The 21150-nt window shown below is 42.8% G+C and overlaps 1 pseudogene; it reads right to left on the bottom strand.

The window, feature by feature from the left end:
• Nucleotides 1–21150, bottom strand: part of LOC147712072 (ribonucleoside-diphosphate reductase subunit M2-like) — an 82861-nt pseudogene that overhangs the window by 15013 nt on the left and 46698 nt on the right.

Below are 21150 nucleotides of genomic sequence, written 5' to 3'. Positions count from 1 at the left end.
TACCAACCTCAGTGGCTGAAGGCGTGACATATCACCATCTACCTTTAACCTATGGAATTTCCTGTAGTATATTAGCTAGCTTGTTTTATAGGAGCACTTTGCAGTACTATTATTCAAATGCTGACGTAGTATTTTCTGAACTTCCCATTAGAGGACACCTGAACCTTGTGCATGTTAGGAGTGAGGTGACCCGTTATATGGGAGAATATTTTCTGACTATAGGCAACATAGATTTAGACGAAGCAAGACAAGCTAATCTGACCTGTTCTCTGCAAGAGCAGGAAAAGATGTTTATAAAGATGGCAGACAGAAGGAGAGAAAAGTTTCAGAAGAAGGCAAATGACGAAAAGGATAGAGTCCCTAGGTGGGCTGAGCACATGGATAACACCTCGCAAGGCGAAGCTAATCCTGCCTTGTTGTTGGATTTTGAACGAAAAGGGAAACTTTGTATCCATAGGGAAAAGACAGAGTACTATAACAATGTATTCATCGGTTCCAGCGAGTGTGAACATAATTACAAGGTAATTGGAGGTTGGGGTTTCAAAAATGGGTCAGAACCTGTGTTTCCCGGAATATATTATATATGTGGGAACAAGGCTTATTTCAAATTACCGGATCACTGGTATGGAAGCTGCTACTTTGGCATTGTTTTCCCGAAAATATACCATGTGAATAATGCAGCTGGAAGCGATGAAGAGACTAATGGCTTAGTGCGTAGTAAACGTGAGAGTGTAGGGGAAATTATAGGTGATATTTTTAGTGCACTGATACCTGGAATGGGGGTAGTTCTGAACACTCATAGAATCTGCAAATTGTCTACAGTAGTGGACCGGTTATCAACGGACACTGCTGCTGGATTCCTGCTGGTCAATACTGAGATGGTTGCGATCAGATCAATGGTTTTGCAAAACCGCCTTGCTCTTGACACCCTATTAGCAAAAGAGGGCGGAGTCTGTAGAATGCTGAAAGCGCAACATTGTTGCACTTACATTCCTGATAAAAGTATCGAATTAAAGCAATATGTGAAGAACATAACTAATTTGGAAAAAGAACTCAAACCATTGGAGGTTGACAGTGCCTGGACGAGACTGACTGGTGGTCTCTCCTCTATAGGGAGTTGGTTTTCTAACCTAGGTAGAAATATTTTGTGGAAAATACTGATGCCAATAGTTGTAATAGGCGTGGTTGTATTGATCATCTTCATCTGCTGCAAATGCCAGAAATGCAAAAAGAAGTATCAAGTAAATAAGAGGGGGGTGAAGAGAAATATTGATGAACTAGAATTAGAAGAATTGAGGAATGAGATCTACAAAAAGGCGAAAAATCACCACTCTCATAGAGAAGCTGAAAGAAAAATCAACAATAAGTTTGTTGAAATACAAATGAGTGATGTGGATGAATGAAAAAAAGTTGGCATCTGTTTCCTTTATGTGGTGATGATAGTAAATATCATCAAAGAGGGGATTGATGGAGCAAGGATTCGCACGTAAAGCGCCTTGCTAACATTCAAGAACCTCGCCTAATGTATAATCATATTAATCCAGCTTGTTCGTCATTTATTAAGCGTTTCCCCACACACGCGGGTGTCCCTAGGATGCTTGCTTGTATGTCTTTCACATATTAACAAAGCTTGCACTAAAGAAACGGCTGCTTCGCTGAAATTCAGTCTGCGCATGCGTCGGTCATACCCATGTGATGTGACGCACTCGCATTCTGGAGGGAATCTATTGCACATGCGCACTGTTGCAAACATGGCCGCTTGACTTTCACCACGCTCTGTGCTTGCTACAGCTGCTTCAGCCTATCTGTCTTTTCGCACTAAACTGTAATGCTATAGTTATCATATAGTAAGGGATGTTTAGAATTTTATCATGGTATACAGTGTGATCATTTATATGTGATTTTAATTCGTTCTCGCTTACTTTTCATGTACCGCGTCTCTGGGGCTGGGAAATTCGGGAGCGGAGCCATACTTGAGGCTCTGCTGGGCTCCGACATGTGACCAGGGAGAAACTCTACTGCGCAGAAGCTGAAACAAGCCAGCTGGCTCCTGAAGCACAATGCGCCCGAGAAACTCACTGGGAAGACCAAATCTCACCTTGGAAGAAGCAATTCTGTTGCTACCTATTATGAACTCTACTGTACTGCTGTATTCTTATGCATGGGAACGTGAACCCAAGGGGCGGGTAGGAAAATTTTAATATTTAGGATGGGAAAGTTGAATTCTAGGAGGTGGTAATGACCGCACCACCTCTCTTGACCAATCATAATGTGGGAAACTGTCACTTGCAACAATAGTGGGTGGTCTGAGGGCCCCCAAAACAGTATAACTGACCCGGTTTTCCATGGAAAAATTGTCCGACTTGTCCGAGTAGCAGACCTGTCACTGACCCTACCAACTCTATAGGTGCTCAATCTGAGAGTGCTGCGGAGCACTCTGTCCATACTTTCCACAAACTCCTAAGGGGTGGAAATAATCCTAAGTGCTGGCGAAGCACTTTGCTGGGGAAATTCGAAAACCAAATCGGGGTTGCTGGCGGATTACTTGCAGGAGAGGGGTAACGCAGGCGTTGCTGTCCGAAGCCGTAGGTGTTGGTCGTACCCTGGGAGGCCCAGTCTTGACCCAAAACCTGAGGGGTATCCTGTCCTGAACTGTCCGTGGGCTGTACCTGCTCGCATTCTGGTATTCCAAATCCTTGAGGGTCCTTGTCCCCGTCTTTCCAAACTGACCCGTGGCCAGGGTTAGTCCTCACTCCTATTTAGGTAAATATAAACTGTGGGTTTGCGTATTCTCATAGTCTTCTCTCACTTAGACTCATATCTTTTTCTCTTTCTTAAGGGAATATTCTTGACTTTGATATTTGTTTCTGAAATGCCAAATCATATATGTTTTGCTTATTAGATTTGTTCCACATCTCTCCCTTCCTTTAGAACTTTGCTGAACTGTCGAATTTATTAGTATGCTCCAATTTTTCCCTTTCCTTTAGTATGATTGCGGTGAACTTAGCAAGAATAGTCTAAAGAACTTAGGTTAAGTACATGTTTTAGGTCCCATTCATATCTTATGTCCTAGTATAAAGTTGCAGTGACTAGTTCTGTCCTAAAATTCCTACCTTTAGTCTTCCCATATACTCAAATGGTCCTAGCTTTGATTCATAGTTACCTAATGGTTTTGATCTTGATGATTGATGTATTATTCTGCATATCGCTTATTGCCTTGGCGTATTTTCTTTGAACTTCTATATAAAACTTTTAACATCATCAGGTGTCTGTGGTCATTTTACAGAAATTGTGGATAAGTATGTACTGATTTATAAAGGGTATTTTTCCTAGGGTCCCCTGTCTACTATTTCCCTGATAGCTCCATATCTGTCATAAGTATTGTGCCTGTGGTAAGTCAGGTACATGGTAAGCAGAGGTGTGTAGCCAAACCTTAATTGCCCATAGAAGCGTGCAGGAGAAGGAAAAAGAGAAATTACACCCGGTTCACCCAAATGTCATTGTTGTATTAGAAATGCATGCCAGGGCCCAGTGCGTGTAAGAAATTGGTAACCTCGGTGAATCGGGTGAACTGCGCGCTCTATCAATAGCCTTATTCATGAAGGGGCCGTTTTGCGAGCCCCTAATAGCGAATCATAGCGATTCGCTATTAAGGACTCGCAAAACGGTAATCATGTAGGAATCGCATAATAAAATGCGATTCCTACTGATTCCTTATTTGCGATTAGCAAATTGCTAATCGCAAATAAGGAATAACTCGCCATTCATTCCTATGGGCCAAAAGGCCCATAGGAATGAATGGGGAGTATTCCTTATTTGCGATTAGCAATTAGCTAATCGCAAATAAGATTGCGATTTGAAGGGTGCCAGGGGTGTCCACAGGACACCCTGTAGCACCCCTCAAATGATCTGTGACACAGGTGTTGCACACACACATGTCCAAAGGACATGTGTGTGTGTAACATGCAACTCAGAAAAATGCATTTAAATGCATTTTTCTGAGTTTTCGCAATTTACCGCGAGGTCTGACCTCGCGGTAAATTGCGCCTAGAAATAGCGAAATCGCAAATTGAAATAGGATGTTGAATAGCATTTAAGGAATCTCAAATAGAGATTCCTTAAATGTCATTTCCTCGCACATTTGCGACATCGCAATTAGCGATTTTTGCTTTTGGGATGCTGAATCCCAAAAGCAAAAATCGCACTCGCAAAGGGCCGGATTCTCAGAATCCGGCCCTTTGCGAGCCGATTTAGCCTTCATGAATAAGGCTGTTAATCTTGGAAGAATTCCTCTAATATCTCTTTTCAAGCTTGGTGGTATGGTGTTTGCTATAACCATAGACTAGACAGAGGTTATGTTTATCCTATCACACTTGCTATCAAACGTGATTTGTTATGGTTGCCCATTACACATTTCTTGGATTTATTGGCTCAGTCTCTACCACTACATTCACCCTGTATTGAAGAAGTACCCAAAACTCCTTGATATGTTTATTCATAACTTGTTTCTTAATCTTATTTCTTTTTTTTCTTGATTATTATAAAAGGTTTTATTGGAAGATTTTCATCTGTATGCTGGTAATGTTTTGAAGGCAAAGATTGTATTATGATGTTCGACCCTCTCTCTCCCTCCCCACCCCTTTTTTTTATTTCTCTCCTCATCTTTATTGTACCATTTTCATTCTTTGCAATGTGATATATATTGTTATTGTACCATATTGTTACATATTGCACTTTTCTGTTCAATAAATTACTCATTAAACTTTAAAAAAATGCTTTATTTAAAAGCAATCACAAACATGATGGTCTGCTGACCCTAGCAGGCCCCCATTCTTGTGAGTTTAGCGATTCCTAATGAGTCGCAAACTGAGACCTACCTCAATAATATTAATGAGGTAGGTCAGTTTACGACCCATTAGAAAACGCTAAATGAGATTCATGGAGTTACATACATTCAAATAGTGATTACCTTTTTGCGATTCGCAGGGAATTGCAATTAGGTAATGACTGTTTGAAATAATTATACATGTGGCACATAGTTCCCCGGACAGCAGAATGAAAGTTTTCTCTCAGTTGTGTTTCTGGTTTTTTTTTTAGAGCAAATAATGTCATCCTGCTGCTGGAATAATATGGTGATCCTGCATAATCTGTTAACAAGTATAGCCATTCAGACCATTAGTTCACTAGACCTTCAGCCTTATGCATACACACACTAAAGAGATAATGCCCTTCATGTTAACATAAGTTATCTCTGGTTTGTATGTAACATGCACATAACCTGGTGAGCCCTGCCACATACGTGCATAACTGACTAACAATATCTCCTGAAGATGCTAAAAGTTTGTTTATCAAACAACCTTATTTCGGTTTCTTAAATTTGAATAATACCACCAATTATGTGCTAGTGCAGTACAAGACAAGATGTAGTCTGTGTCCCAAAGTATGCATCCAACAGATTGTTCTGGCCCAAGAGACATAGAGGGCCTATTACAGATAGGATGCACTTTTCCTGTTTGTTCCATGGTGCTTCCAAAAGCAGGTGCACTGGATGCAAACAAGGAACGTGTGCACTATTAGGAAGAATGTGCTGCCCTCAGGACAGCCGCAAACCTGTGCTGCCCTGGGGAAGTGCATTCAAATGAAATAGCTGCTCTATGTTTCTATGTGCAGGCGGCAACCCACCTCTAATTTCAAAAGGAATTAGAGATCTTCTTGCAGGCAGGTGTAGTGAGTGACTGGGACCCACTTTCAGCCCTTGAGAAGACATCATCGTTTTGTGGCGCACTCTCAGTGCACCTCCTAAGGGCATGTTTGCCTCTGCGCCCGCATCCATAATACTTCCATAAAGTGGCATGGGAGCAGAGGCAAGTGATTCCCTCATTTGCCTGGGGCCACACCCCCATCCAAATGAGGGAGTGCCCTTTGACATGTGCACCAGCGCTTTCTGTATTACAGAAGGTGCTGCACAAGTGTCTACGACCCCTTCTGTAATACCACAATGCACTGTGGCACGGGGCACTTCTGCAATACAGCCTGTAGTGTTAATACTTTGTCCTAAAACAATGTCTGAGCTGTTGCTTGTTCTAAACGAACCGAAGAATATGAGATTTTGGATGGTTGTTAGTCATGGCACACCACATTCCGATTTACTATCCAGGTGATTCTCAGTGAGTTTTTTTCAGAAAAGTTTTTTAAATACAGTGAAACTGCGAACATTTGGAGACATTCAATAGGTATAAGCAATGTTCTAATGTCTGCATTCCCACAGGTCTGATCATAAAAATCCAAATGTATCACATGGAAAGTGAAATGACCCTACACATGACAACAAGAAGAGAAGAAATGATGGTTAGATAAGAAAGATTTTTACAATATGAGTACCAACAGTATTTAGGTTCAGATCAGTTGGCATCAAGGGAAATCTTCCAAAAGCAAACATTTCTGAAAACTAAAGACTCATGAGTGACCAGGGTGGTGTGGCGTGCATGGTTTCCAAAACTTTTTCTTATCAGCCATGCCTCGCAGACATCAAATGTAGGTTAAATAAATAGAAGTTGATCACATTAATGTGAGGAAAAACTGTGCTGGGAATTGCAAACATTTCACCTCCAGCATTCCCATATTCGTCCCTATCAAAACAGTATCCCACATGTATGCTTGTGCCTACCAGACAACACATGAATGACACAAAACGTCAAACCTGGGTCCACCCCGCCTATACTCTCCTATGGGGCAACATGTCAACTTGAACAGTCCTAAAAGAAGATCAAAGAGCCCCCTTTCTACTATTAGGAACGTCGAGGTCATCTAGAGGTATAAGACAGCTGGATGAGGCATGCCGCACACATTATGTGTGGGCAAGAGACTTTTTAAACAAAAGTGCATCTTCCTATAATCTGAAGGCAGAAATAAGGACAAACATAAAACATACTGAGTGGTCACACTCTATATTGCAATTTACAATGATTTTCTGAGGGAAATGAGATGATTCTTCACAACAAACTCTTCCCTCTTCCTCCTTTTTATGGGCATAATACTATTGACTCAGGGAGTAACCATATTGAGGGCCTTTATCTCCATCAGGTTTATGACATATATGGAGGTGTGTGTACGTGGTAAAGTATAACAGTTGTTAAGTTTGAGGTTTGCATGCATAATTGACTGAAGCAACAGAGAGTTCACTGGACTCTCTGTTTCTGTATTCAGAATGGTGTATGATTTTCTGCAAAGGCTGCCCAAGGCTCTGCTGACCTGGGAGAACATGTGTTTGCATTCCTCTTCCCTAGTCCCAAGGCCCTAGTATGGTTGGTGCTTTGAGTTTGAAAGGTGGCCCACCAGGGCTTTGAATATGCTTCATGCCTCTGCCAGACTGTTACCAGCCCCTCACCTTTGTTCCTGTCATCTCTGCATTATGGGTGGGAGGAATTAAAATTTTTATTTCACAAAATTTCTCAACAGTTATGCTAAATTATGCAAACTTTCATGAAATGTACTAATATCGTGCATGAAAATTCAACTCAAAGTCATCATACATTCCAAAGTAATGTTAGATTTTGGCTGGTCCGAGGAGAAAATGCCCCTCAACTATAGGTTTTCCTGTGCCATCCAGACATTTTTTACTAAAACAAGCTTCCTGTGGGCCAAAATTACATAAAATGGACAAGTTCGAATCAGTCCAGGAAGAGGTCCATTTGAACAGTCTTTGATCATGTGCTATTCATGCACATCTGGGATTGAAGGAGTCTCCCAAGTTTCAAAGATTGACAGTCATCTCAGTGGTCAACACTGACCATCACCACTGAGTTTTTCAATTTATTTCCGCGTTACTCCCTCAATCAAGAAACAGGTGCATGTCAGTGTCACTTGGAAAACCCTATGATCCAGACAAAAGATTGAATTTGAATTTAAAATATTTCTATAGCGCGGCGTTCACCAGACGGTTTCTTGGCGCTTTTGGGAACATGGACTGCAGAAGCAGAGGGATAAACAGAAATCGATTCAGAATTGAATTCACAGTGGAAAAGCTTGGCTGAACAAAAAAGTCTTCAAGCCCTTACGAAAGAAAGAATAATCTTTGGCCAGACGTAAATGGGCAGGAAGGGAGTTCCAAAAGGTGGGTGCCAAAAATGAGAATTTGGACCCACCCCATTTTTTTCTCTTAAAACGGGGAACCTGTAGGAGAGCTTGGGACGAGGACCGGAGCTCCCTAGTGGGAACATATTCCTTCAACAGGGTGGAGATAAAAGCAGGGGCAGTTCCCTGGCGTGACTGAAAGACCATACAGCCCATCTTAAAAAGAGAGCGCTGCCGGACAGGCAGCCAGTGTAGAGCCTTTAGAAGTGGCGTGGAGTGATGAGAGCGGGAGAGGCCATAGACTAGCCGAGCCGCCTGATTCTGCACTAGCTGGAGTTTTCTTAGACTGTAGGCCGGGATGCCGTTGTATAGGGCATTGGCATAGTCCAACCGGGAGATCACAAGGGCAGACATGATTAGTTTTAGTGCCAGAGGGGAAAAGAAACGCGAGACAGTGCGGATAGTGCGGAGAGTGAAAAAACAAGAAGAGACGACAGAGCTAACTTGTGAATGAAGAGTGAGGAGGTTATTCATTCTTATGCCAAGGGTCTTGACGGTAGGGGAGGGAGTGGGAGAGGGACCAAAGGAAGAGGGCCAAAAGGAAGAAGTCCAGGGACTGGAGGAGCCACCCGTGAGAACCAGCTCGGTCTTATCTGGGTTCAACTTCAAATGGTTGTGGCTCATCCAATCCCTGATGAAAATCATAACAGTTTGAAAATTAGAAATAGAATGAGGAGAGGAAGAAAGATCAAAGACGAGCTGGAGGTCATCTGCATAATTATATACAGTGACCTCCAGCTGCTGGAGTGCAAAGATGAGAGGGTAGATATACAGATTAAACAAAAGAGGGGAAAGAGAGGAGCCCTGGGGAACACCGCAGGTGATCTTAAGGGGAGTTGATGTGAAATCCCCCAGTCGGACTGCCTGGGTGCGGTCCCGCAGGAAGGACGAAAGCCAGACCAGGGCTGAGCCCCCGATTCCCGCCGCTCTGATACGTGAAAGCAAGATGGAATGGTCCACCGTATCAAACGCGGCGGAAAGATCGAGGAGTACCAGAGCCTGGTGTTTGCCCTGGTCCAAGCCCTCCCTGAGTTCGTCCTGGACCGACACCACAACGGCTTCAGTCGAATGCCTGGGCCGAAATCCCGCTTGACAAGATGCCAAGCCGCCAGTTGCTTCCACGTGAGCACTGAGTACCGACGTGGTATATCGCTCAAGCACCTTGCCTAAATAGGGTAGCAAGGAGATGGGCCGATAGTTGGTTGGGGAGGATGGGTCAACACCAGGTTTTTTTAAAATAGGTACAATAGAGGCCGATTTTAGGGCGGGAATTACAACCCCTTGTGCAAGAGAGCTGTTAAGGAAGGTAATCGGGGGCTGAGTGCAGACTGAGTAGATTCGTTGAAGGATGTGGGCCGGACAAATGTCGGCCGGGGAGCCCGATTTTACCTTGGGAAGTAATCTCAAGAGAACTTCTTCCGTCAGAGGGGGAATCGAAAGTAAGCAGGATTGAACAGAGGGGGGAAGGGGATCAACATAGCTAGAGGAGGGGGGGGGATGTTAGTCTTGATCTTAGAGATTTTGTCCAAAAAGTAATGATTCAGAGAATCACACAGGGCTTGGGTAGGAGGGAGGTTGGGGCTGGTCCTATCTGAAAAGGCCAACTCATTAACGATGTTGAAAATTTCTTTCGATTTATTCTCAGACGCTAAGATTTTGGAAGAGAAGTGAGCAGATTTTGCTTCTAAGATGGATTTTTTATATTCCTGCAATAGTGCAAGGTAGCGCGTTTTCTGTACTGGGCAATACTTCCTTCTCCACAGTCTCTCAGCTCGCCGGAGGGACAGCTTTTTTTCCTTTAAATGTTCGTTAAACCACCGGTTTGCCTCCTTAGGTCTTTTGGTCGATATCCGGCGTAAAGGGGCTATTATGTCACATCCCTCCGTGAGCCAGGAGTCAATCGCGACAGCTTGTGAAGAGGATGGTAAGCCAGCCAGATCTGGGGAGGAATTTAACAAGGAGGATGATAGGGCGACAAGGTCGGCACGATTCCAACTTCGTGCCCAAGTGTTTTTTTGTGGCAGAGTCTTAGTGACAAGATTCCTGTGACTGCCTCTCTTGCTAGGCAAAGAATGGAGAGGAAGATGTGGCATTGCTGTGAAGGACATACTGCTGCCTATGGAGAAGATTCTCTCTTTGATGGAGAGAGCCTATTTGTCAGTGAGATTCAGAGCCCAGTTGTAGTTGTGGCTAGAGTCAGAGATTATGGACCGGAGACCTCAGACTTGGCACTGGAAATACTTTGAGCTCGACTTGTGGTTCACCTTAGCATCTTGTGCTGTATAAACCGACTGTTACCCTCAATGGACTAACTTGTGGCTGGATGGAGTTCAGTAGACTGTTGTCATACACCAGGACATCGGACTCAAGGCACCAACTCTGTAAACCAGAAAGCCTGGAGTTGGCGCTTTGTTGCTTTGACAGGGATCGACCACCATTTGTGTTTCCATATGGTTTTGTGGAGGGTAAGTCTAAAATCATTTAATACTTCAGAATCAGTTACTAAAACTAAAATAATTGCAGTGGAAACTAAGAGATATGTTTGACCTTTGAAGTATAGCAACTGGATCATCTACCCGTTCAAGTATAACTTTACTTGTCGCCTGAGATTTTGGTACCTCTGTTTCTCTGGATCTTTTGCAAGTACAGCTGTGTTCCTAGGGTGCAGACATGGGCATCACAAATCCATTTCATAGGATAACATAGGCCACAGACCGTACTGTTCAATCTTTTTGTATCAGTTAGTCCATAAATAAAAGATTAGTATTTGGGGTTGTTTCTTTATCTAAGAAGGAACTAGGAACTTTTAATCTTCTTTGTTAATAATTTTTTCATGCTTAGTGTAATATTTTGGTGCATATTAAAGTACTTCCTTAAGTAAGACCCTCACATAGAGGATCTCCTTATTGGGTGATTTTACTACATTTGTAGATTAAAGCAGGCCTATTCTCAAACTGCATTTTGTGGTATGTTTAGTAGAACTACAATAATACTACTCATGTACCACAAAATGGTATCAAAAAACCTACATGTGGAGTTATCAACCTGTGCCTCTTTTGTCTTATGTGTGGAAATCTTTGCCCCAACTGCAGAAATTTCCACACATATACACCTACATTTCAGTACTAATTGGAAGAGGTTAAGCGAGAGTGACTAGAAAATGGGGAAAATGTACTACTAAATGGGAGGCCAAGGGGCAGTTTAGGGAGGTAAATACAACCAGCCACAAAAGAGTAAGCTCATTGTGTAGTGCACTGAAGTTTTTATGTGGCAATGTTCCACTGCAGTGTTTTAGAGAAGAAAGTTGTTGGAAATTCCCCACCTTGATAGCTATATGTAACCATTGTTCTATTACATTTCTTATTTTACATACCTATGTTTGGTCTTCTCAAAGTGACAATAAGTGGGTCTCTAGAATGGGGGGAACCACCCGAAGAAGCGGATGAGGTGAATGGTGAAAATTATTCTGGACTGCTGACGCTATGGTGTAGCCATCGCGTATACGTTCCTGTGCTAAACATTGATCACCTTTGGGGCTTGGTATCTTTTTTACATTTTAGCTGAAATTATGTATTGCCTTGAAATCAAGATTCCTAATGTGCAAAAATCATTTTGAGGAGAGATTTAATTGTGAATTCATACACAGTCAGTCATCTAGATCCTAACTCTTCACTGCTAAAGCTCGTTATCTTGTAGCGCCAGGAGGCTCCTCTGGGAGTAACAGTTTGCGCTTTATAACTGCCACATTTAATTTAATTTCACATTGCCTGACCCAATCTGGTTGTAGAATCACTGCTATTATTATTATTATTATTATGTTTCTTATATAGCGCCTGAATCGACCCCCGATGGGGTATCTCCGCACTTGCCTTGGGAACCCGTCCTGGCTTTTCCCTGTGAGATAGCCCCTACAGGGCATCCCCAAGGTGAAAGCCAGGCATCCCGCCGCGGGGGGGCCTTGTGGAGATTAAGCAAGTTTAATGCCCAGAGTTGAAGAGTGTGAACCCATGATTAGGTCAGGCACCGAAGCGAGAATTATCGAGTCCATGGACATTTGAGCTCAAGACCCTGCCGCGTCGGGAATTGAACCCTGGTCCCGGGTCTGACCTCTGCTTCAGGGTCTGCCTGCTCTAACCAGTGAGCCACACTTCTCCACATCATGAATGCACAAGGCATTCACGGGTGCAAAAATGTTTGACACATCATCACATGCTCCAGTGTTGCATGACCCAACCTGGCCATTCCATTTGATCCCTGCTATCATCATCGTGCACAGCATTCCAGGTGTGAAAAGGACTAAATACCCAAAGCTAAGATATTGACTGTTTTGTATGATCATGCTCAACAGGTACCAGCGTTTTTAGAATATTTGTGTATTGTTTCCTCACAGGATATTTGTACTCTGCAACACATCTAACACAGTGAGTGCGCGATTCAATAGTAATGATTGGCAAATTGTTTCAACCTCATGCAAACTATTTCCTTTGTATTAAGTTCTTCACGGTGCCACCACTCAGTATATTTCACCCATCTTAATGACTATTATTGCCAGATAATTCAGCTCACCATGGTGTGGTTTTTATGTGGATGGTGTTGCAGCTCCTTGTGCACTATTTAAGCAGTACTGGAGATCCAGAACTGTAATGGGGCAAATAGAAAGCTAGACTTCAAGCTTATATTGAATCCATTGGTGTGGAAACTATTACAGGAAAAAAGTTAGCTCTTTTAAAACATTGTGGCAGTGCAGAAGGGTGCAGTATTTAGAAGAAATTTCCCCTTATTTTAGGAAGAAAATAACTTTGGTAAATATCAACAAGCCATTGTAGAATTGGATTTGAACTATGGAAAGAAAACCAATGAAGTTGAGGTTCAACGTATATTTTTGGGGAGAGGTCAACTTCCTGGGGGGCCTATTGAACGTCTTCAATTGCTGCATAGTTACAGATCATGTTGCAATAAAATAGAGATCAGCTGGTCACATACCCCATAATTTAAAAGCAGGGAAAAGTTATTATTGACTGAAAAATTGCCTTTAGACAAGGCCATTAGAATTGCTAAACAGTTTGTAGTGAATTCACAATTTAAAGGGAATTAAGGAATTATCAAGGGAAGGGGACATGCCTGATGTACAAGGTGCTTTGAAATAAGTCGATTCATGTTTGGTGGTGGATGTGAGTTCTGTCAAGTGAAAAAAACAAACCGGTGACAAAATCTCTCTGTTTCAGATGTTGTCTGAATGGACCTTTTGCCACAAGCATGAATTTTCCTGTAGTTGGTCAAGTTTGGCACAAATGTAAAAGAAACATTTGCAATGCAAGAATCTCGCCTGTGCAAAAGTTAGAGTTGTTGGCATTGTAAATGACAAATTTTTCTCTATGTGTTGTTTTTGAAAACAGATAAATAAATGGCATTGTCATTTACCATGACAATAGCTTAATCTCTCGCAAATGTAAGTAGTGAATAGTTATATTAGAGTTAGTAGTAGAAAGAGCGAGTAGAATAGTGATTTTAGAGTAGAGAGTAGTAAAGAGTGAGTAGTAGAGAATGAGTAGTAGAGAAGTAGAGAGTAGTGGTGAGTAGAGTAGTAGAGAGCAGTGGAGCAAGTAGTATAGAGTTAGTTGAGTTGTAGATAATGAGTAGTAGATAGTAGAGAGTGATTACTAGAGTGTGAGTAGAGTAGAGAGTAGTAGAAAGTGAGTAGTGGAGTAAGTAGTAGAGAGTGAATAGTAGAGTGAGTAATAGTTAGTAGTAGAGTGGAGAGTGGGGTTGGAGGGTGGACGGAGGAGTAAGAGGGTGGAGTTTGAGTTGGAGGGTGGAGTTGGAGGGTGGAGTTTGAGTTGGAGGGTGGAGTTTGAGTTGGAGGGTGGAGTTGGAGGGTGGATTTGGAGGGTGGAGTTTGAGTTGGAGGGTGGAGTTTGAGTTGGAGGGTGGAATTGGATGGTGGAGTTTGAGTTGGAGGGTGGAATTAAAGGGTGGAGTTTGAGTTGGAGAGTGGAGTTGGAGGTGGAAGGTGGAGTTGGAGGTGGAATTTGGAGTTGGAGGGTGGAATTTGAGTTGGAGAGTGGAATTTGAGTTGGAGGGTGGAGTTTGAGTTGGAGGGTGGAGTTTGAGTTGGAGGGTGGATTTGGAGGGTGGAGTTTGAGTTGGAGGGTGGAGTTTGAGTTGGAGGGTGGAGTTTGAGGTGGAGGGTGGTCTTGGGCATATGTTCCCAACCTTCCCTCGCAAACACCTCCCCTCACAGACACCTTCCAGAAAATAAGACTATTGGTTACTTCAAGGGAACGGGGAGACACGGACAGCAAAACATCGAGCACATTAATAAACGAAGACAGACCAAAATTACAACAGCCGAGAACCATGGGAGAAGGCTACGAGTAACAATTAGAATTTTCCTGTGTTGTCAAACCGAAGAATTTTTTTTTTTGTTTGATTTGTTGTCCGCGGCAATGAGGCAAAATATTACCTTTTTAATGGCAGCATTCGCAATCACTGTTTTTCTGAAAATCCCGGCCTTGTTCTTGTTTCTTGAGCCAGAATATAGATGCGAATGAGCCAGAGAAGAAGATTCCCTCTACTGCGGCAAAGGCCACCACACGCTCACCAAATGTAGCTTGTCTGTCTCCAATCCAACGCATAGCCCAGTCGGCCTTATTTTTAAAACAAGGTAGGGTTTCAATGGCGTTGAAGAGAAACTCCCTTTCTTTGGAATCCATAATGTAAGTATCGATGAGGAGACTGTACATTTCGGAGTGAATGTTCTCCATAGCAATTTGAAAACCATAAAAACAACGGGCTTCTGTGACTTGCACTTCTTGACTAAAATGTTCAACCAGGTTCTCGTTCACAATGCCATCGCTAGCTGCAAAGAAGGCCAAGACATGCGAGATGAAGTACTGCTCATCGGCCTTCAAAGAGTCCCAGTGCTGCATGTCTTTGGAAAGATCAACCTCCTCTACCGTCCAAAACGAGGCTTCAAATGTCATGATACTTGATGGGGAAGATGACAAAACATTGAGAGTTCTCTCTTAGCAGAAGCTCATCCAGCACCCCCGACAGCCGGCTCACTTTACTCTTCACCGTTTCCTTCTCAGCTTCATTGAAGATGTTCCGTGCAGACTTGGTGGCCAATACCCGGGTGCTGGTAAGTGTCGGCGGTGTGTTTTCCTTATCAGTCAGAGCCAAACCCTTGAGAGGAGAGACACGCTGAGTTAAAAATTCATGTCCTCAAGAGGTAGCAAGCCCCTTCCTTTTCCTACTGGGGGGCGTGTTTTTTTTTTCATTCCAGCCAATGGAGAAGAGGGGAGAAAGAATGTCAAAAACACGCCCCCCAATCCGAAAAGGACGGGGCTTAGGAACGCCACTGGGACCTCTTCTCCAATGGCTGGCCACCGTTTAGGAGGCCAGCCAATGGAGAAGAGGGGCGGTGTTAACCTTGCTACTCAAAGACATTAAATCTTGCAAGCTTGAGTGCGCATGTGCGCACCCGACGCCATGCGAGACCTACACAAAGGGCACTTTGCTCGAATGTGTAAGGGAAAAGGGGGTAGAGTCTAGGCAAACCAAAGGCAGTTCACAAGGGTTGCAGGGTCTAGGCAAACCAAAGGCAGTTCACAAGCCAAAATTGTAGATCAAGCTTCAACTTCAGAAGATTTTATCTTACATGTGTAGAAAGTAGGGCAGGCGAACATAGCTGTGAGAACAGGATGGGTAAGGGTGCTCACAGATTCTGGGGCTAAGCTTACACTGGTTGGCGATACTTGATAATGTTACTTTACTTCTCCCTGATATTAAGATTTTAAGGTATGGCAGTCGTCCTACAGATGTTGTATGATATTTTGAAACATCCCAAGAATGTGAGGGTGTTAAAACTAGAAGCAATGTATAGGTTGCTGAATATGGATCCTAGCTGCTACAGTGGCCACAACAAAGAGATCCAAATCTCCCTGATCAGGTTTTAGGCTATGACAACATGACGACAATCTCTAGTGACTATAACTCATGCTCTAAAGTAACTATAACTCATATCCTCGCCATGCACTGCTAATTACTCCATATATTACATCACTCATGACATGGCCTGCAACAATATTGATAACATGACTGCAACATCTGAAATGTCATCAGTGATGACAAGCCTGTGCATGGAAGGGAAGGATTAAGCCAGGGTCTTCAGCCATGGAGGCTGATTTAGATATTGGAAGAGGACATACTCTATGCCATCCCGATGGACCTCTGCCAGCCCAGCAGACAACTCTACACATTGGTAGGAACTGCCATCACTGTGGTTCCTGTCAATGCTGTAAAGGTTTGATGGATGGCTCTGTCGAACAGGAAGGCTGTCCATCAAACTTTTACAAAGTTTTACTTTATTCAAAATCAAACTCCCATCGTGGGAAAATGTGGCCCCCTATCCCATTGAAGGCCTACCCATGGTGTGGGAGAGGGTTCATTTTTTTTTAACTTTCCCTCAACATTAGGTTTTACCTGACTGTGAAGGACAGCAAAAAAAGTTATTCAACCATCCAGGTGGTTGGATGGCTAAACTCCAACCGCCTGTACTCCTTTGGGCTGTCATGGGGCCCGATTCACAGAATGAACTTAAGACTCAATCCTAAACTTACTACTGTTTTGGTATTCACAGATTGCACTTACTACTTTTGGTATTCACAGAATGAACTTACTACTTTTGGCATTCACAGAATATACTTACTACTTTTGGTATCTCTCTTCCTCTCTTCTTGAAGATCTTCACCTGCTTTCCCATAACGGGCTTTTACTTTTAGGATTCCGAAGCGTGAGTAGTATAGTTTTATAGAGGAAGTTCTATGCCCATTGACATGGAAGAAAGCTTGGGGAGGTGATGACATTGGAAAATAGAATAGATTAAATCTCGACTAGTTACTTCAGGGGCGAAGAAAAAAGAATCGTAGTAATGAAGATTACTGGTAAGTAACCTAGGCATTGCATGGTGCCAGGCAAATATAAAAATGGTCCTCTTGCTTATGCGTGGAAGGCACTAACTTTGTGATATCACAATGCATGCTACAGAAGGGTCGCACACATATTGTGAAATCTTTTAGCAGACTAAATTGAACCCAGAGGGTAAAAATGGGCGCAAACACCTGTTGTTCTCTTAATCAAATTTTGTTAAGCCAGCCTTTGGTCTTCCAACTGAGTAAGAAAGTCTTACTATTTTTAAAAGTACTTCAATTCCACCACAGTTGCCAGTAAGAACACGGAATGAGGCTGTAGTTGTGTTTACTCTAAGAGAAGTGGAGGATGGTATCAATAACCTTTCATGTAAGAAGGCCCCAGGTCCGGATGGGATTCCACCGGATCTTTATAAATCTAACCCCACTCTCTGGGCATCTATATCGGTGGCTGTGGTTAATGCAGCAGCCATGTATGGGTGCCCAAAATCATGGGGAGTCTCCACAATTGCTCCAGTGTTTAAGAAGGGAGACCGTAACTGTACTATGAACTATAGACCAATTTCCCTCATCGACTCCGTGGTCAAAGTCATAGGTGGAGTCATATTAAACAGATTGACTGCCTGGGCGGAAGAAAACAAGATTATCTCCGATATCCAGTATGGGTTAAGCCCAGGCCACTCGACCATGGCACAATGCCTTAATCTCTATCTAATCCTCGGAAAGTACACTATTGCCCGCCAAGGAACGATCTACATGGCCTTCATGGACCTATACTCCGCTTTTGACTGTGTCAACCGAGAAAGTTGTGGCAGTCCATGAGGGCCATGGGGGTGGAGTCAAATCTGGTGGACTTTTTGATGGAATTACCTAGAGATACCAGGGCGAATATCAGATACGCCCAGGACCTTAAGGTAATCGGGGAACTTTAACACAGAAAGGGGGGTGCACCAGGGGTGTATTTTAGCCCATTTCCTCTTTAACCTTTATATCAATGACCTAGATAGGATGCTTTTGGAAACTGGGGCTGATTTCCCAAATGTGGGACGCCAGGGATTGCCCGTCCTGCTATATGCAGACGACGCAGTCCTCCTAGCACATACCCGCAAAGGTTTACAAACCCTGCTTGAGGTTTATGGCTGATCGAAATCTGGCCATTAAAAACTCCAAATCCTACACAATGCAGGTAGGGCAGGTTCCCAATAAGCAGTACCCCTTTAAGGTGAATGGAGAAAGAGTGCCAATATCCCAGACTTTCTCATATTTGGGCGTCCTACTGGATGATCGCCTGAATTGGGGCGCTCTGCTAAAAAAGAAAAGGGACAAGGTTATCAGGTCCAACGTAGCTATATTTAACTTTGCAGCTAAAATGGGGAATCGCCCGGTGGCTGCATTGTTAAAGATTTACCAAGATAAGAGCGTATCGATAGCTAGCTATGGGAGTGAACTATGGGGGTATACTGGTCTAGAGGGTATACAGATGACGGAAAATCACTTTTTTAAAGCAATTGCTGTGTGTTCCTAAAGGGACCGCAAACTTAATTGTTCACGAAGAAACTGGCCTTCCATATATTTGTGATATTCTGGCTATGCGCCCCTTAACTTTCTGGCTTAAATGTTGGCTAAATGACAACTTAGGCCTCACCCAAAATCTATTAAAAGAGACATTGAGCCTGGACCACATGATTGACATACCGTGGTTAAAGTATCTAAAGGGGTGCTTTAGTGAGCTGGGGCGTCCTGACCTGTTTTTAACACCTGATTGTATCACTCAGGCTGACGTGGCTCTGGTAAAACACTCCTTTATTTTGCGCAAAAACATGAAAAGAGAGGAGAGGAACTGGTAAAGAATAGTGTCCACAAGCACATGATGCTTAAGTCAGCCCCTGAATTGGAGTAATATCTATTGTGGCCGTTACCTGCCTATGAGCGCTTTTTATTAATCAGGTTTAGAATGGATTATTTCCATCTTTTATTAGCTGTTCCGGGGGGGAGTTGTAAAGGCAAAGTGTTAGCACCCTGTGGCTGCGACAATTTGTCTCCACAGGACCTGCTGCACTTTGTGTTTTTTTGTAAATTTATGAAGCCTCAAGGAGGCTCTTTTTAAAAACTGTTTAAAAAAACTAAATTTCATAGAGGCACGCCCTGCTCTCTATTTTTTACAATTGTTAAAACCAGAATGTATTCCATTTGTGGCTGGATTTCTGAAATGTTCGTTAAGGTACAGAAAATGTTTGGAACCTTAAGGGACTATGAATAACGTATTTTCCGAATCAATTCTTTCTTTTTAAACAAATGAATCTATGTGATGCCCTCCTCCTTTTAATCATTGTATACATAATGGAATTAACGTATTGTGTGTTTGGGAATGTATTCTGTGTATTGTGTACTGCGCATTTTTATAGTTGATTTGTAATTTAATTGTAATTTGTAACTTTTATGGTTTCCTATAATGTGAACCGAATAAAGTTTATTGAATGAATGAATAATTAAGAAAGTCATTTTTGGGTGTACCAGAAGCCTAAAAGATAAGGCAATAGCAGAAATGTTATTTTCAAAATTGAACCAGGCAAATTGCTCTGCTCCAAACCTACAGCAGTCAAACAGTATATTTGTCAACTCTTGAAATAATGCCAGTGTGTGGGAAGCAATTAATTATTGGCTGTATTAAATATTCACTCAACTCTGCACAGTTGGGACTTAAAGATGGGGGCTGAATGAAGGAGTACACAAGGTGCCTTGCAATGCAATTATTACTTACAGGGAAAGACCGTCAGACCTCCAGCGACTTCTGTCCATCTTATTTCAGCGGCTGACTTCTATAATTAATGAAAAATGCAAAAGAGAAAATTGTCAAACTCTCCAGAGAGCTCCCAGTGTTAGTTCTGTTCCAACTGCAGAATTCACATTGCCGTATACCCCTGGTGCACCTTTCACGAAAATAGCCCCTCCTCCACTCCCCCTTCCGATGCAGCAAAATAAAAAGCTTTGAAATAAATTACAGCCTGCACTTTTCCATGGTAAATTTCGCAGCATTTCCACTTCAGACGTTAGTTTTGTTAATCGTACAATGGCTGAGCAACGAGAATGGCGAGGTACCTTGGAAAACAAGCAAGCATTTTAAACAAAAAGGGTATTTATTTTGTTTTCCAGTCCTCTTCATCCGAGGGTGTAAGTGGACGCTGAGCACACACAAGTGGCCCTTGACATTTTAGAAGTTTGTGATAAAATAGCAAACAGGTGTGGGTTGGAAACTACGTCCGATGAGAGTTCATTTTATTTCAAAGAGAGCAATATTTAATTTATGCATATTTTTTCCCCATTATCAGCATGCTGATGGAACAATTAGCGACATGATGGACCTCAGTATTTTCTTGTACAAAATGTCCGATTTTCCATCAGTTTTTTGACAGAGCTAATGGAAGCGACAATTAAAAGAAAGTATACAGTACGGCGTCAAATTGAGACAGTTCACCCATACGGACAGTCCCCGTTGTGCGTGAACGAAGCAGTGAATGAGTGTTTCTCAAAGGTTTTAAAGATGCACCTGCCTAACAGATATCCACCACAAGCATGAAGCCAAACATTCGCGTCGACCCTTCTCAGTTTGTATAACTGCAATACGTTAAGGTTTAATCAGGACAGGTCAGTAGTTTATGATCTCTTTCATTGACACAGTCGTTGAATTGTGAGAGAGAGCAGCCATTCATTTTGCAAGGAAAGCAGGCCGTAGCTCCTTCTCAGAACACAGCTCTTTCACAGCACTAAGAATGCAAGTAGTAGAGGAACAAGTCGCAGAAGGGAGAGATGTACGCGGGTGCCAAGGTCCATGGGGAGTGGGTGGCCAGGGAACTGCAATGTTTTCAGATGAGGGTGTGGTATTGCTGTGTCATGCCTGGAATCGGGAACACTGTTGGGTTCCAGATTCCAGGGAAGATAGTTAAGACCTAGGCTCGTTGTGATGACCATGATTCATATCGGTGAATAAATAATCCTTCTTCAAACTACCAAACCTTGTAGCACTATCATTTCACTGGCGACGTTTGGGTAAAGAACCAAAACATCAGAGCCTGGAGTCCCTACCTGC

Source organism: Lissotriton vulgaris, chromosome 5 (assembly GCF_964263255.1).
Source record: "Lissotriton vulgaris chromosome 5, aLisVul1.2, whole genome shotgun sequence".
NCBI lineage: Eukaryota > Metazoa > Chordata > Amphibia > Caudata > Salamandridae > Lissotriton > Lissotriton vulgaris.
Note: the sequence above shows the minus strand (reverse complement) of the source record. Positions and strands in the feature narration are given on the sequence as shown.